Source organism: Castanea sativa, chromosome 2 (genome assembly GCF_040712315.1).
Source record: "Castanea sativa cultivar Marrone di Chiusa Pesio chromosome 2, ASM4071231v1".
Taxonomy (NCBI): domain Eukaryota; kingdom Viridiplantae; phylum Streptophyta; class Magnoliopsida; order Fagales; family Fagaceae; genus Castanea; species Castanea sativa.
Window position 1 is genome coordinate 5,551,529 of NC_134014.1, and position 18,915 is coordinate 5,570,443.

At 33.9% G+C, this 18,915-nt stretch overlaps 2 long non-coding RNA genes across 2 annotated transcripts; one reads left to right on the plus strand and one right to left on the minus strand.

The window, feature by feature from the left end:
- The first annotated feature begins 1,713 nt into the window (after positions 1-1,713).
- LOC142626434 (uncharacterized) lies at positions 1,714-2,474 on the plus strand. The gene is made up of 2 exons (XR_012842505.1): positions 1,714-1,781; positions 1,908-2,474. It is a non-coding gene; the product is annotated as an uncharacterized LOC142626434 (long non-coding RNA).
- Positions 2,475-3,410: 936 nt separating this feature from the next.
- LOC142624085 (uncharacterized) lies at positions 3,411-8,580 on the minus strand. Its single transcript, XR_012842281.1, has 2 exons — positions 3,826-8,580; positions 3,411-3,737 (listed from the first exon to the last, which is right to left on the minus strand). It is a non-coding gene; the product is annotated as an uncharacterized LOC142624085 (long non-coding RNA).
- Between the last annotated feature and the right edge of the window lie 10,335 nt (positions 8,581-18,915).

Sequence of the window (18,915 nt, forward strand, 5' to 3'; positions counted from 1 at the left end):
CGGAATTGCCACATATGCCCGGCTCTCTATGCTTAAAAAACCGGATTTCCATCCGATTCCCAATTTTCACAATCCGATCTAGGTCTAAAAACAATGATTATGATTAGAGGTCTGCGGTTGGTGTTGGTGATTGAACTAGTCTTTTTTGAAGTAAAGTTAAATATCTTTGAAGGATTTTAATTATAATTTTGTTTTATTCCTTGTAAGAGATGGATAATTTAATTAAGTAGAACAAAATTGTGTTAAGTTGTTTTTATTTAAAAAAATTGCTAAGGGGTTGGACCGTGGTTTTAGGGGTTCAATCCCGGTTTTAAGGGTTCACGGAATTGTTACATATACTCGGTTCTCTATACTTAAAAAACCGAATTTCCATCCGGTTTCCGGTTTTCACGGTCCGATCCAGGTATGAAAACCTTGATTGTGATTAGAGGTCTGTGGTCGGTGTTGGTGATTGAACTAGTCTCAATTAAGAGATTTGTTGGGTTATATATGTAAAGCTAATTTGTATTTTATCTAGATTATGACTTGACCTGATATAAAAGTGCTACAATTTTGATAAAATATTTTCTAAGACTTAGTCCATGGAAAAAAGGTTTGGGCCGGTCAGCTGTGCCTATATGGGATATAAATATTGTTGTTTTGTATTAGGATTACGTTGTTTTTATGAGGGAAAAAAAATTTGTACAATTGCATCTTGTATTTTTTTTTCTAAAATAGTAAAATTATTGCAATTCCATAGGTATACACAATTATCGAACCATATAATTTTTGTGTCATGTAAATGCCTTGTGTGTTTTATATTTCCATTTGTTTTCCCATCTCACAGATTTAGAAATACATGTATACTCCCAGACCTTAAGTTGTGTAATATTATTCATTAATCATGAGTTTACTAATCGAGTTTTGTCATAACGTTAGATTCTTGATTATGCTTTTATGTTATTGAAGATAAGCATCTGTCATCAGATAATGATTGATAGAGTAAGCAGTGAAGAGGTCACTCAACAATCAAAGACCACTGTGCAAATAACAGAAGTGGTCTCCAACGGCTAGTTAAACGGCTAGTTTCTTATTAGAAACGATGTCGTATAACTTAGCCTATTTAAGTTTAAATGAAACGGATCGTTTTGGTCTTAGTCTATTTAAGCTTAAATGAAACGGATCGTTTTGGAGATGGTGTCTTCTCTTTCGTCTTGCAATGCAATGCTCTGTCTCTCCTGGAGTTTGAGTTCAGATATGGCTTTAGTGCACAGTTGAGTTGGTTGAGTCATAACTACCTTCCAGCTGTAATAACTACCTTTCAGTTGTAATCCTAGGAATTACGGAGCATAATTTGGAGATTAGTTGTATTCAGTTAGGGTTAGCTTCTGGAATGATCTCAATGTAATTATGCTATATAAACTGCTAGTGGCTATTGTATTGATTAAGCTTAGTGAAATACATTTTCTCATTTTTGTATTCTCTCCAGAAATTACTCTCTCTCTCTCTCTCTTCCATTTCTCATTGTTTGCTCTTATTTCCGCCATTGTTGTACACAATCACAAGCTTCAAAATCTTTCAATGATCATAGTGTACTGCTTTCCAAAAAAATAAAGAAGTATTCAAATTGCACAGAAAAGTGAAGAAAACTACTTCTCATCTTTTCCTGGTTTGTTCCTTCACTAGAGCTGTTGGCATGGCACCTCACTGGCTATGCACACTTCTGACTTCAAGAATTGCTCTGTGCAGATGTGGATTGATAAGCTTCTGTAGATTCACAAAAAGCTTGAACCTGAGAACATGTATTATATGCAGGGGATTTTTACCACTATGTGGAGCATTTGGACCCATAGAAACTTAGTAGTTCATGAAGGAAAGCATCCAAATCCACTAGAAGTAGTTCTAACTTCTCAGTCTCTTATGTGCAGGTACAAGGAAGCCTTTTTTAGTCATGGTGCAGCAACACACAGAACCTCAGTTCAGCTTGGTAGGAATATAATTCCTCAGAAGCCTTGGCAATTAATCATCAAAGCGGTTGGAGTAAGAGCTAAGAAACTTCACCAAGCTGGTATAGCATATGAAGCCAGAAATCTACAAGGGGAGGTGATTTGCAGAGGGTGTCTAGCGGTAGAGAAAGGAGGTGCTCTCTTAACCTTGGAGGCAATGGTTGATGCTGTTATAAAGGCTAAGGACTTGGGGTACAACTTTATTTTGTTACTCAGTGATAGTTGGAGACCTGTGTTAGTTTCTAATAGAAAATGTAGACCAACCTGGCAGGAGAAGGTTTTGGTGGAGGATGGATGTAGTATAACTCAAGCAGGTCTAGTCTATTACTCTGTTTGTGTCCCTAAGGTTGTGATAGGTAATGTTAGTTTCTTAGCTGAGCTGGCCATTGAAATGCTAATTGATCATTGTATATTTTGAACTCTCTTGTATCTTTCTGGTTTATCAAAAAAAAAAAAAAAAAAAAAGTGAAGAGAACAATTTAATATGCATGCATGCTTTTTCTCCTTATTTGTAACCAATAAGCCGTCTTTCTATAACAACACTATTATTTAAAATCCAAGTCCAACGTCACTTTTTCGTGGAGAGGGTTTTTGGTATCAAACGATCTATGGTATCAAATTTACTAAAGGTGAAAGTAAAAAATAACTATTCATTAATAAATAAAAAACATATGTTAGTAGGTAGTTATTTTTATATATATATCTCTCATTTTTCTGGATTTTGATATGAATGACGTTATATCATTTAATACAAAATACTTTTTCCATTCTTTGACATAACACCTAGCTAGTTATCTCTATCTTGTCACCATAGACCAATGATCATAATGAAAGACTAAATTAATTTATTAATTTAATTTGGTGGGCCACACGATAAGGCATATGTAATAAGTTAGTGGTTTAATGGGGATATAATGGCATATCCATTAGTGTTTTTATTTGATTGGTCAATTTGAAAAGTATTTCTTAACGTGACTTCAACTTTAATGGTGAAATGGAAATTAAAGTAAATTAGGAAACTGGTCCTCTCTCTACCCATTAAGGCATTCAATTTTTCTCATCGTAAAATGAATTTGATTGAATTGAGAGTATAAAGCAAAAGAGTGAAGAGACAGAAACTAATTCTACGAAATGGATGACTCCACTTGAAGCCTAGGAGGTTCAAATGAACCCCCTAAACTGGCAAAAAAGTATATATCATTTTTAATTTTTTTTTTTCTGTCTTTTGATCCCTAAAATTTGAACACCCTGACCCTAAAATTTTTAAGCCCACCTAAAGCAAACTTGAATATGACCCTCTTAACAATATTTTGGTCTTTTAAAACACAGACACATAGACTAGAACTCTATATTGGTTTTTAAGCCCACCATATGATTGGGTTTTTTTTAAACACAGACACATAGTCCAATACACTACTCAAAACATTTCCATGAGAATAATCACTCACTAAAGTCATAAACGCCAAAACACAATATGTATTCATGCTATGCTTACAGTAGAAAGGGTATAACAAATAGAGAACCTTTATCAAGCCCCGAGTCACATCCTTCATTGTACATATATATTCTTGTGTGAGATTTTCAACAGATATGCCAGATTCGACATCTTCTCTCATCTGGGAGAACAAAAGAAAAGACTTAAGAAGACCAGGTTTCTAGCATAAAAATGAAAGATGAAATATTTATAAGTTCCTTTTAACTGAAGATTTCTCTGGTTCGGATCCAACAAATTGGTGATTGCTCATAGTAAATCTGCAATAAAATGAAAAATCAAGTGGCATATCCTTACTAGAATAAGTAGGTCAAGTCTACCATATGAAATAGTTTATAATCACTAAACCTCGAGAAAATAACTGCAACACAGAGTTAAATTGCTCCTCAGCATGCTTGATTTGCTCCTATTAAGTACAAAAGCACAAATTAGGACTATAGTACAATAATATGATATAAGCTTCAATGAGCTACAAGTAAGAGAATCAGCTTGATAATTGGATAATTTTTTTATGTGGGCAAAGAATCTCTCAAAAGCACGGGGTTAACCCTTCTTGATCATTGGATAAGTTTTTTCTATAACAACAAAGGCATTGGCTGGACCCTCGGTATAACTGTATTAGTCCTTGCCTCCTGTCTAACAAAATAATGATACAGAGAAAACATTAATAGCGTCATTATACATGATACAAAATCTGAAAAGAAACAAAAGCAATCTAAAAGATAGCTGTACATATGCACTCAGGTTGAGTTCCTTATACACACAGAATATGTGGCCATCCATCGTTATACACACAGGTTGAATTCCTTAAGGTTCTGACCCTTAAGACAAACACTTCACATGAAAATTGACATCATGTTTTATTGCCACATGTTTCATCAAGCTTATATCATCATTTAAGCTAACAAACAAATAACAGAAACTTACCCAAAATCCAATTCATACATTTTCACAAACACTTCAAATGCATCCGCATTAAAGTACCTAAAATTCAATTCATAATCACTTGCAAACTTCCTTTCCCTTTCTCCCCCTTCTCTTTCCTCTGAGTTCCTAAGCATGGAGGCTTATTGTAATCCATCAATCAATAAATCATTTTCTTAGTAATTGAAAAACATGAAAGATCTAATGCCCAACTTACAGCCCAAAATCCTGAAGTCCTAATTTGTAGTGGAAATATGTAGCGGAATCATTTCTCTTCTACACATAGTGGAAACATGCAATACCACCTCCTTCTATACGTGTTTCTCTATCAGTACTCACTGCTCAGTGTTGGTAGAGGTTGGGAGAAAAATCCGGAGGAAAATCTGGCAATAGATAACAATAGGAAAAAAAATGAAAAGGAAAAAAAGCCCAAACTCTCTCTCCAGCTCAGTACAATTGATTTCAACCTATCATTTGTCCCTTCTACTGCCGTTTTATTACACAACAAACACATAAGCAAAACTCTCTCTTTTTATATATAGTAAGATAACAATAGACTCACCCAAAGATCTCAATAGGCCCTTTATAAATTTGATTAATCGGCCATTGCAACATATGTAACTTCTCCACAAGGTATATAAAAGTGCAAATAACAAAAGCCAAACAAAAAATTGGAGACTAAAAAGAAATAATGGTTCCATTATCACATTCTAAATCAAACTAGCATCAACAGGACAAGCCCAATCACTAATTAGATGCACTCTAATGACAGTATAATCACCAAAAATAATACTCAAAAAACATCTACTAACAAATGCAACCTATAAATGGCACATCTCATGAATCTAAGGTTCAATATTCATCAATCCATCAGACATCATTCACCATAAAAATAATTGTAGGGAGGCATTCAGCACAACAATAGTTAAGATCTGGAGGACTGAAAAAAAAAAAAATTTGGATGAAGCAAAGCTATAATTAAAATATATATTAATAGGTGAGGGCAGATTACTCATTACAGCAAGGGAAGAGTTTCTGGTCACTGCTAGCAGCAGGATTCAGCCCAGAGGAGGCTGCAATGTATCTCCGATCTATAGGTAACCCAACACTGAATTCTGTATGCAATACACAACCATTGTGAGTGGCATAGATCATAGAATTCCATCAGAGTTATTTTTTTTTTTGTTTTATAACACATATTCTGTCATGTTTGGCTTCAAAACCAAGAAAGTTTCAATTGCCTGTTGCCATTGCAACACATGTAACCTCTCCACAAGATATATTGAAGTGCAAATAACAAAACCCAAACTATGCTCAACATGTGTAGTTTTTCCACAAGAATGAAGTGGGGTTCTCTTGGGAAACCCCCTTCATTCCTGGTTCAAAAGGAATGGCAAATTGTTCTATTATTCATGCTCAATCTTCTATCCATTGGTCTATCATGTTTTTGGCTGCATAGAAATGCAGTAATTTTCAGCAATAAATGCCTTAATCCAAGACTAAAGTATCTAAGTTTAAGTCATGCAATGGAAATTTTGCCTATTTACCCTCAAACCATGCATTTACAGCCAGGTCTACTATGTTTCTGAAATGGGAAACATCTCCAATGGGCTGGTTCAACTCAATACCGATGGTTCCTCTGAAAGAGTTTAAGATTGTATGTGCGAAAGAGTAAAACAAAGATAGAGAGAGATTGAAAAATATCTGAATCTGATATTATGCAGCACACTCTGTAATGCAATACAAGAGTCCTATTTACAGGACTGAGATAAGCTTAAGCTTAGATCAATTTAGGTGGTAAACCAGAACTAATTCTCTAACAGAACTCTAACAACTCTTAACAGATTGACAGCCTGTGATCAGTAATTAAACAAACGTTTCCACTAATTGCACCATGTGTTAAACCTGAGGGAGGTAATTAGACAGAGCACAATTTGGGGCTTTGGTTGTTTGTATTAAATTTTACTGAAACAGCATCATTGTAGTTGGATTTACTGAAATGATGTTGTTGGATTTGTCTCTGTCTCTATCATCCTCCTGGGGCAGCACAGGCCAGGCTGGTGAGGGTGGAATTATTCAAAATGCAGAGGGTAACTGGGCAAACAGATTCTACAGAGCTATTGGGCAAGTGATGCAGGGAAAGTGATGGGCTGTGATATGAATTACAACTAAATGGAATGTGAGTTGCTTAAAACAAATTGATAGGTGGTCAGGCACATCTGCAAAGTTCAAGAAAAGCTCTAAAAGGCTTTTTTCATTCACATACAAAAGAGAGCGGAGGGCCTAATCTGCTATTTATACATGCTGCACTATACTAGCAGCCAATGGATTGGCTCAATTAAAGAATTCAACTAATTGGTAATTGGAAATCTAACCAACTAACATACTAACTAACTAAGTACAAATGGCTCTACGTGATTGCTTTTACAATAGCAACCTCTAACTCACCGTTTAGACACAAGTGACTATTGCTACTGGTTTTCTGTTCAACTACAAATGTAAAACAACTACTTAAATGCCCTGCATCAGCAAGCTTCGAGTGTGTTGGCTGAAGTTTGGGCAGTTAGATATGGTCTCATTTTAGCTAGGGAGTTAGGAATCCATTATTTAATTGTGAAATTGGATGCTATGGAAATTGTATTAGCTTTAAACAGTGTTTCTTGACCTAACATTCTTATCTGTGGCATTGTACATGACTGCAGGAATTTAGTCCAAGCTTTCCATCGGTGTGAAGTGAAGCACAGCTATCAGAGTATCAGGAAACCAACAAGTGTGCTAATGATTTAGCGAAGAGAGGCTTTTCCTTATTTTCAGATTTCATGTTATTTCAAGATCCCCTTCTGATGTACCTTTCTTTATTATTATTATTTATTTATCAGAGTTTTATAACTTTGAGCCTCAGTCAAGTCATTTTGTAAGAACTTAAGTTATTTATGCAAGCCGTATTTACCAAAAAACTAAAAATTGGAGACTAGAAAGAGAATACAGCTCCATTATCACAATTAAAATCAAACTAACATCAACGGGACAAGCCCAATCACTAATCAATTGCATCCAAAGACAGTATAATCACCAAAAATAATACCCAAACAACAATGTCTATTAAGTATTAACAAAAGAAACCTATAAATGGCACATCTCATGAATCAAAGTTTCAATATTCACCAATCCATCAGACAACATTCACCATGAAAATAATTTTGAGGAGGCATTCAGCACAACAATAGTTCAGACCTAGAGGATTGAAAAAAAAAATGTATGAAGCAAGCTGTAATAAAAAATATATATTAATAGGTGAGGGCAGATTACTCATAACAGCAAGGGAAGAGTTTCTGGTCACCGCTAGCAGTAAGATTCAGCCCAGAGGAGGCTGCATTGTATATCCGATCTATAGACTAGAGGGGTTACCCAACACTGAGTTTTGTATGCAATACACAACTATTGTTGGTGGTATAGACCATAGACCAAGCATTAAAGTGCATACTGGACCATCTTTGGTTTGTACACCATGAGCATAACCCTTGGGATAACATTTCACATGATATTCACAAACATTTTCAAATGAAGACATTACAAAAACTAATAATAATAATAATAATAATAATAATAATAATAATAATAATAATAAAGTCATTAAAAAAAACTTTGATTACCCTAAGCCTAAGGCAAACTCACCATGAAGGCAATTTCGTCTGGTAATTAACAGACTTTAATTACTCTAAAGCGATTCTTAAATAAAATAACAATTACCCACAGGAAAATTCACCATAAAGGCAAAAATCTCCTGTACCCAGATGGCAGAGCACCCGGCGATCTAAAAATAAAAATACCCTCAAAATTTCAACAATTTAACATACCCAAACAACAATAACAAGAAGTCTTTTAATCGCAGAATGTTGGGGTCAGCTAAATTTAACAAACTCAAAAGGGCCAAACCCACCGGACCCCCCAAAAAAAAAAGTTCTAAGTCTTTCACACGCCCAGAATCCCAAATGCTCAAAACTCCTCTAAAAAATTCATCACATATCGACTAATACCATTAGTTACAAAAGAACCCAGATGCTAAAAACTCAGTTTTACGTATGTACTTCAAAAAAAAAAAAAAAAAACCTAAAGACAATAAAGCCCGAGAAAGCCAAAAAACAGAAATTGAAAGCAGCCGGAAAACCAAAAAAAAAAAAAAAACGACCTGTTGAGCTCGTCGTAAATCTGTGCCTTCATGGCCATGAGCAGAGGCTTATTGTGGTCAGACTCAGAGCCATCGTACTTGATGTGTTGACAAAAATCTCACCATAGGGAAAATTAGAAAACCTTAAAAAGGCCGTACCATGACGACTGAGAAGAAAGTACTCACTTTTCTTTTCTCTTTTCCTGTTTCTGGATCTTCTCTTATTGACTTATTGTAGTCAGACTCAAATTACGAAAAACCACCCAGTTTAACACGCATTGGCCCAATAAAATTTTGTGGATGAAAATGTAATTTAATACGCTGCTTAACAAACACTATATATATAAATATATATATATATATATAATAAAAGAAAAGAAGCAACAAGGCGATGAATCGAAGCTGCCCTGTCAACTCTTGCCTACGTAAACTCCTAGGCTTAAGCACTAACCAGTAACCAATAATACTGAAGAGGAGAGAACATTTTTTTTTTCGTTGGCTACGATTAATTGCAACTAATAACGTAAAACAAAATTTTGGCAAAGTGGCTAGAGCTATTTTTTCATCAACCGGGAAGAGAGGGGGGGGGGGGGGGGGGGGGGGTGAGTTGGTCAGGTTCTCGATTTCCTGTTTGAAAGGTTTGGGTTCGAGTCCTGCCAACGGCCTTTCGTTGGTAGACATTCTTAGTGAGGAGTGTTCTCAGCAATGAGGTGACCCTCACACGCGGAACAAATAATTAAAAAACCGCGGCGCCCTGTCCGGGGGTTTAATACAACCATAAGGGCCTCATTTTTGTTTAACAAAAAAAAAAAAAAAATTTATTTAATATTGCAATGCAGAATAAACGTGAGTACAAACTCCACAAACGACCAATTTGCTAAGTAAGCTCCATTATCTTCAATGATGGTGGCAGCTTGAACCGTTACCGGGTGGTCCAGGCAAGTGAGTGCATGGATTAGGCGCAGAAGGTGGAGTCGGGGCTCGAACCTCCAGTGAAAGTGGCACCACCTTGGCTGTCTCAAGCTTGTATGACTTCATGACAACAACAAAAAGCCTTCTAGTTTCAACAGGCTTGCTGTTAACAATGAACAATGTGAGTATCATAATCATCACCGCCTTTACAATGGTGGAGAGAGTTTTCTCCGAAACCATGTTTTGCTCTAGCAATGTATGTTTGTTGAATGAACAAAATGGATTAATTTATAGTAGCAAAAAAGTACGAGAGACGTCTATATCACGTATCACACGTATGGTAAGTCGTTCATATGTTAAAGTGGTTTTCTGTAGGTGTTATTATCAAGAAATTTTGGAAGCACTTGAAAAACACCGAGGGATCGAGGTGTGAATGACCTGTCACCGTGCAAGTTTAATTTGGCTCTGAGGCACATGGCATGTAATTAATCTGTGATAAACAAAAGGTCCAAAAAAACCCTAAGATTTTGGTGAGGTTTTTTAGCTGAATGATTTTGGTGAGGTTGGACAATATTGTATCTAGTTCTCTGTTGCAGGCCAAACAGAAACAGACATTTCAAGTCACTCCAAAGTCCAAAGTGCTTAAATATATATGTTGTGTGAAATTCAAAGGAAACTTAATTAGTCGGTCGTATCCAAAACACACACCCAGATGAGATCTATACCATGGCATAATATATCCTTTTGGCATATTACATTGATCACCATTCATGTCATTACAAGTAGCGAAAACTACGTTGATGCTTCCATTTCTCTGTATATTATTATTATTTTTTATGAAATATTATTCATTTTATTGTTTATATTTTATCATGGTCTCAAAGTTATGTCTCGCATTTTCTAATACAAAATCAAAGATTTGAGATAAATGTTTTTATCTTTTCTAAAACAATATAGAGTTTTAAAAAAAAAAAATATATATATATATATATATATTAATTCGATAATTACAACAACAAATAAAGAAAGTTTTATTTCCTAAAAAAAAAAAGAAAAAAAAAGAGAGTTTTAAAGCCAAAACGTGTTCATATGTTTTTCATGACACCCTAACAAATCATAAAAATAATGTAATATACATCAATGTATATTACATTGATCACTATTAGTCTATTACCATTGATGTCATTGAACAAGTTTTGGATATATGCAAAACATATTACATTTTTTAGTTTGCACAGGTTTAAAGAAACTTGTTCAATACTCAATGACATCGATGGTAATATTAATAAAGAAAGGTTTAAAGCCAAAACTTGTTCACTATTACCATTGATGCCATTGAACAAGTTTTGGCATTTAGCAAATTAAAATATATTACATTTTGCTACGAGACACATGGCATATAAGCTGGAGTTGTGTGAAATTAATGGTATTTGATGCCAAATCTTAGTTCTTTAATTAAATGGGGCAATCTCTTATTTTGTTCTCCCTTGCAAGCCAAACAGAAACCGACATTTCAAGTAACTCCAAAGTGAATTAAATAGATTGTCTCAAATTCAAAAGAGAACTTATGGTAGGTGGTGTCCAAAACACACACCCAGACCTATAAAAACTTAAATCACCCCCAACACACTTCTTGTACAGAATATACCATGGCATCCTTTTGGTATATTACCTTGATCACTATTACCATTGGTGTTATTGCAATTTCTTGGACCATTAGCACATTGGACAAGTTTTGGCCATTTGCAATGACATCATTGTATATTACATTGATCACTATTACCATTGATGTGATTGCAAAATAGCCAAAACTACGTTAATGCTTCTCTTTCTCTGTATGTTATTAATTTTTTTTGATGAAATATTGTTCATTTTGTTGTTTATATTTTATCATGATCTCAAAATTATGTCTCGCATTTTCTAATAAAATATCAAAGATTTGAGAAATATTTTTTTTTCTTTTTTAAAACAATATTGCCTTCTATTATGAGAGAACTCTTTTTTTTTTTTTCGTTTGTTACGATTAATTACAAGTGGCTAGACTAGCCCCATTTTGCCGTTTATTTCTACTACACAACAATTTTATTTATTCTTGCAAGTTGCAATACAGAGTTAATAAACGTGACAACACAATTCCACAAATGACCTAATTGCTAATTAAGCTCCATGATCTTCAATGATGGCAACCGGAACACTAACAAATCATGCATCCCATATTGTAAGGTGGTTTATAGGAGTTAAGAAAAAAAATTCATGGGACAACAACACGTATTTAGTTCTCACTTGCAGGCCGCACAGAAACCGATATTTTGTTAGGAACCTAAAGGTTCCTAATGGGGATGGACATAAATTGTAAGAAAATTGATGGAAATTGTAGGAAATTGATTTATTTCAAGATAGTCACCCTCCATAGAAAAAAAAAAAAGATTAAGAGAGAGAGATGCACTAATGTACTAAGAAATTGGTTTATTCTTCAATATCCAAAATGCTATGGATTACAAGTATTTATGCAAGTTACTTAGCCAAATAAACAACTAACAACTTGTAACTTACTTGGCTCAACTTGTTGCAATCCTACAACTAACTAACTAACTAAATGCAACATTACAACAATGATTATCTATATGCCTATAGAGTTCTTAACATTTCCCTCCCCTTTACAAAACCTTGTCCTCAAGGTTTTCTTGTAATATTCATGAGGGGTGATCGGCCACAACACCAATACTTCAAGGCATCTTCACCACCTAACACACCAAGAACTCCACAGCAATTAATCACAACCCATAACTTGAGCAAGTAGTTTTCATTACTGTCCAAACCTCCACATGAATATTCATGGTTGGATCTTCAAGGAAGTTCTTTCAAGACCTGAAGTATTTGTTTGACAAAATTTGGATAGCCACCAATTGAATGGGCTGCTTTATGATAATATGTTTCATGATAACAACAGTACATCTTGATGGGATTGACGCATTCAACTTCTATGGACGATATCATCATTACCAATGAGGTCATCCTCGAGGACGAGCCAATCAGATATCCACATCATTGACGAAGGTATCCAAACCATTGAATACAGGCAATAATATCTTGGGCGACTACAAAGACAGTTGTATGGACCGTTGGACGCCCATTGAATTCCACATTATTGAGCACAAGGCGTTACCAAAAGAGGCATTAAAGCCACAATAACTGCCACAACGGCTAGAGGCTGTAGAAACATATACAAGACCCTCACAAACACCAGCACAAGGTACATAGACACACCCAGAAATACTTATTGTTGTTCTACTACATTGCATTACTTTTCTAAAGGGCTTCTTTATACTGACTTTAGTATCGGAGACGTTATGGTAGGCACCACACCGATGACCACTCTGAAGGAGCTACCTTATCATTTCCATAGCCACAGGAAAGAGGGTTTTGCTCCATCTGGATGCACTCACCTCGATTGACGAATTTGCACTTCATCACACCTGATCAAAGTTTTCATCCAAGAAAAAATATGCACGTGGCCAAATAGTTTTTGGACAACCATGCACCATAAGCTCAAGTAGCCAAATATTTTTTGATCAGCTCCTTCTGTCCAGTAAGAACTGTTGGAAGAAATGAGCTGTATCACACTTCTAATTATCTATCCCACTAGATCTTCTTCCAAAACATCACCATTAAACGTTGGAAATGGCACTCGTAGCTCAATCTTCAACCGCTTCTTAACCAAATGAACTCTAGCACATTCAGTAGAACTTAGAAGTTGATAACCATATAAATTTGATCCTTTCCTAAAAATAGGATCTGTTTCGATTAAGAAACTACACTTTTCTTGTTGTGAAGGCCACACACATGTCCCTAATGACATTGAGTCTTTTCTTAAAACTACACCAGTACATTTAGGGACCTTAGCTTGATGGTTAGGACCCCAAGAAACTTTCTTTAATTCCTCATCTTTGATGAGAGTAGCTTTGTCATAAGTAATTATTTCATTACGATCAAATTCAAAATGTTGATCCAAATTCATACCTGATTCCTTAAAAAAATTGCGATCGGCTTGGCTATAGAACTTGACATTTATGGTACTGCTGCCACCAAGAACTCGTCCTCTTTCTCGTGGATAGCCATCATAGCAAAATGGATCCCCCCCCCCCCCCCATTTTTGAAAGAGTTGGATGAAAAAAAAAAAAAACGCCGTCTATGACTTCCCTTGCAGCATATGTGCAGTTTGCATTCATTGGTACTTGTTCAAGACCAACATTTTTTGGTTCTTGTGGCCTCTTTAATTCTTGAAAAATCACCATCACCTTCTTTGTTGGCTTTATGAACTGAATTGGGCGTGCAAAAACAGTTTCATTCTTGGATACACTAAGCTACACTGGAACTTGAAAAAGTAGCCGAGACCGTACATGGCGTTCAAGGTCAGTGTGTACATGGACATCATCAGCCACTTTTACACAGAAATCAACGTCCCGGTGTGCAAAAATAGCAATAGATTCTTGGAACTTGATTTTTTCTTCGAGTTCCATTGAATTAAGAAATTGTAACTCTTCTTCCGACATGTTCTCAAGATCCTCTTGCAGTCTTGAGAGTTCTTCTTTCATGGCCATGTTAGATTCAACCAAGGCTTTGACCTTCTCTGAAACTTCATTCACTATGTTGTCTAGGTTGCACCGACACGCCATTTTTGGCGATGTGTCAAACACCGAAACTGGTGCAATTCGTCGGACTTCGGTGTCCGAGCAGTGTCTCTTTTTTTTTTTTTTTTTTCTTTTTGCTTCTCCGACATGGCTCCGCCTCGGTCCGACACGCCAGTAGTGAAAAAAATCACAGATTTTGACAGATGGACTTACGAATACCTTTGATTTTGTGATATACCCTAAAATTGAAACCAACATCTCAAGTTCTCAACCCACCCTCCCTCTGACCTCTACCCGCTGCCGCTGCCCTCTATCCCTTGCCGGAGCTAGATTGAGCCGATTGGCGAGCTCCATAGACATCGACGCCGTGCCTTGTCCCTTCCGATCTCTCTCTCTCTCTCTCTTGGCGTGGACAACAGGTCCAACCTTTTCTCTAAGCTTCTCTCTCTGTTTTTTTTTTCTTCAAATATTTGGCCATTTGGGTGAATGGGTTTTGTCTTTAATGCGTTTTGTTTATAAGCTAGATACTTATAATGCGTTTTGTTTGTTTTTTTTGTTTTTAATCCCACTCTCACTATCACTATGTGAGAGTGAGAGTGAGAGTGGGATTAAAAATTATAATGTTGTTACTGCCATATATAATGTTGTTATTGCCACATAAGATATAACTTATAACTTATATTTTTTTTGTTTCTTTACTCAACCTTTTGTTTTGCCTTATAAATTATAATGTTTATTATGAATTTAGTGATTTTTATTTTTGTGTGTTCTGCTATAGTTTATTATGAAAGTTTAAAGCTTGGTTTCCTTTTATGTTTTTAGTTTGATATTGAATGTAGCCTATTTAAACTTTTGGTTTGTACTCTAAAAATTTTATGTGTATTATTGTACTACTTTGAGCGTTATTTTACTTATTTGTAGTTTTTACATAATTTAAATTCTAGACATAAACATTTTTTATGTATAAAAATATTTAAAAATATGCGTAAATATAAAATTTAATTAATTATTTAATTGTCATGTCCACACCGTGTTGTGTTCAAAAATTGTCGTATCGTTGTGTCCGTGTCCGTGCATCATAGTTTGTTGTAAGTCCTTCAAGATTTCTTGTCGGTCATATTCACCCGTCTCAAGATCAACGGCTTTGATACTAAATGTTAGGAACCTAGAGGTTCCTAACAGGGATGGGTATGAATTGTAAGGAAATTGATTGAAATTGTAGAGAAATTGACTTAATTCGAAATAGTCACCCTCCATAGAGAAAGGAGATTAAGAGAGAGAGAGAGAGATGCATTAATGTATTAAGGAATTAGTTTATTCTTCAATATCCAAAATGCTATGGATTACAAGTATTTATACAAGTTACTTAGCCAAATAATCAACTAACAATTTGTAACTAACTTGGCTCAACTTGTTGCAATCCTACAACTAACTACTAACTAAATGCAACATTACAACAATGATTATCTATATGCCTATAGACTTCCTAATACATTTCAAGTCAATAATGTGTTGGACCTTTGCTTATTATATCTCTTTATTCCATCTAATTCCTTCTACCATGAATACATTTCCAAGTCTAAACTACATATACAAAACTCAAATCAGAAAGAGATAAACTGCTCTATTTGTGTATATAATATAGGTATTTAGTATTTTCAGTTTGGTAATCCCAATTTTATAACTCCCACCTAATGCTTACCCAAACTCCCTCGTATTCAATGATTTTGGTTTCATTGCAAATAGCCAAAACTCTTTCAATATATTAACTGTCCAAGAAACAATCTTTGTCCTTGCTGTCTGTGCCTATTCGACTCAATTCTTTGGCTATGAGATAATATATTTAATCATGATTAAATTGTTCTCATCGTCCCTATGCGTGAGGAGGAATATATAAAATATAAGAATGAAACAAGAGGAATGAGACAGAATAAACATAGGCGTGCGTGTTTTGGAGATTGAGTGAGATTGGGGGTGCACGTGTGGCCATTAATTATTCAGAAGGTGGGGTGGCAGGTGTATCCGTGTATGTGTCTATTAATTTTTAGGGTAAATTTCATTAAAATACTCCAAGAGCAGGTATGTTAGACTGTAATATGCCTTGTAATATAATTGTTATTCCTATAGTTTAATTATTTTTTAGTTTAGTTGTGTTTTTATTACAAAGAATAATCATTCCTTATGAATAGCTATTCTTCAAAATGAGGAATAATGATTCATCTTTAAAAGGTTGTATTAGTTATTCTTTAGTAAGTGCAATAATTTCAAAACTTAATATATTTTCAAATAAACAAACTTTCCATATATATCTAACAATTATAAAAATAAAAAATCTTAAAAAATAACACATATCTCTCTTAAATTTAAAAATAACAATTTTTAAGGAGATATAATTGTATGAGTAAAAAATTTCCTAAAATAAATGTTAAGTTTCATTCTAATATTATAATTCACAACCAAACTAATGAATATATTTAGTTATTACATTACAACACACTTTATTACTAGTAATAAAGATTACAGTTTCTATCGTAATCTCCATTCAGTGTACCAAACATACCCTAAGATTTTGGCTAATACCAACAAGGTTCAACATTTTTTAAAACTAGTCAGTTTAGTCTCTAAAACCAACTTGGTCCCTAAAGCCAACTTAGTCCCTAAAGTTAGTTATTTTTTTTCAACTATTTTAGGGACTAAACTGGCTTCAGGGACCGAATTGGTTAGTTTTGAAAAGTCTTGGACCTAGTTGGCATTAGCCCAAACCTCAGGGGGTGTAAATGGAATTTACCCTAATTTTTAACTTAAAAATAAAAATATTTAACTCTCTCTTTCTTTTTTTTTTTTTTTTAAAAAAACTTCCTAGTTATTGTTGGTTGTTTGTTACTAAATTAGTGTTAATTTTATGTGGGGCATTATGAAATTGAATAGTTGTGTTAATAAATTGGTGCTAATGTGGAGTGTGTAGCCACTAGTATTTACAAATTTTACTATATAAATTTTATAAATTAATGTACATCAATTATAAAAATAAAAAATAAAAATTGTAATACATTTAGCATTTTTCTTAACATTTACCAATATATATATATATATATATATATATATATATATATATATGCTTGTTAAAAAAAATTGACTCAATATGATTGTAAGACATGGAAATTGTGAAACATTTAATGAATTAAATATATAATTCCAATGAAATATTGGAAACATTAGTTTTTATATGGGATAAAGTTTGGTATCCTTACAAGTTAAGAAACTATTTGAATTGTGAATTAATATAATTGCTCAAATAGGATTGAACTCTGTAAATTATTTTTTTAATTTTTTTTTCAATTTAATTTTTTTTTAATTGAAGTGGAGATTGTTGCAAAATTTAGTACAAAATCAACTATAGATGATTTTTTTTTTATATAAAAGAATGTTGAATTCTATTTTTAGATGACTAAGTTAAAATGTATTTAAAATGATTATTTTGTTTCTTCTTTCTTTTGTAGATATTTTCTTAACATTAAATATATGCTAGTTGGATTTTATGAAATTTTTTTATTTATTAAGGCTATGGCCCCCTAAGTTTAGATCCTGGTTCCGTCTCTGCATGGAGATGCATACAGTAAAAACAAAATGATATATATATATATATATATATATATATATATATATATATATATATATAAAGAAAAGGTCCAACACATTTGACCTCTATATCTTAGGGTGTGGTTTGTATGTTGTAATAACTCCTGTAATAAAATAGTTATTCATGTGTTATAGCAATTCAGTCATTTGGTTGTATATTTATTACATGGATTAATTATTACATAGGAATACCTATTCTTTAAATTGAAGAATAACTATTTCTCTTTAAAATGGATGTAATAGCTATTCATTAAAGCATATAATAGGTTTTAAAATTAATATATTTCCAAAAATATAAATTTTCCTTATACATTATCTTTTACTAGTTTTCCATAAATAAAAACCAAATTTAAGGACAATAACTTTCTCAAGAAAAAAAAAAGGGACAATAATAAATATTCATAACATTAATGTCTTCTACAGTGTACCAAACATGCACTTAGTACTTTAAATGGGTTAATAACCTCTTTAGTTCTCCATTTTCTTACGAAAAATTCTTAGGTAGTCCCGGAGTATAGTGAAATGGTGCTCCCTCCTCTCACATTTATGGTGGACCCCACCATGAATTTAATAAGCGGACCCCACCATGAATGTGAGAGAAGGGAGCACCATTCTCCGTGCTCCGGGAGTACCTAAAAATTACTATTTTCTTACTGCATAACAATTTTATTCTTTTTATTCTTACCATTATTGTTATTGCAAATAGCCAAAACTTGTTCAATGTATTAACTGTATCTTTGTCCTTGCTCTCTAGCTTGACAATTTTATACTTAGCATTGTTGTCATTGCAAATAGCCAATACTTGTTCAATGTAGTAACTGTATCTTTGTCCTTGCTCCCTAGCTTAGGACAGAACAACTCTGTCCTACGGCAATATACCTGTCCCAAAACATTAACAAAAATACAAATTAAATGATTATTTGTAATATAATAAAAAAATTGATTTGAGTTTTGTATGTGTGGGTTAAAAATTTTATCTCGTGGAGACGTATTCATTCGAGAAACAAAAGGACTCATACAATAAATAGTTTTTTTTTTTCCTAAGAGAAAAATGAGTAAAGGAGTGATTTGAGTCGACGTCTTTTACTTAAGAATGATAATAGTGACACTCTACCCTTTGAATCTGAATCCTATACATCCAGCCCATCGAAAATGCTAGCCGAG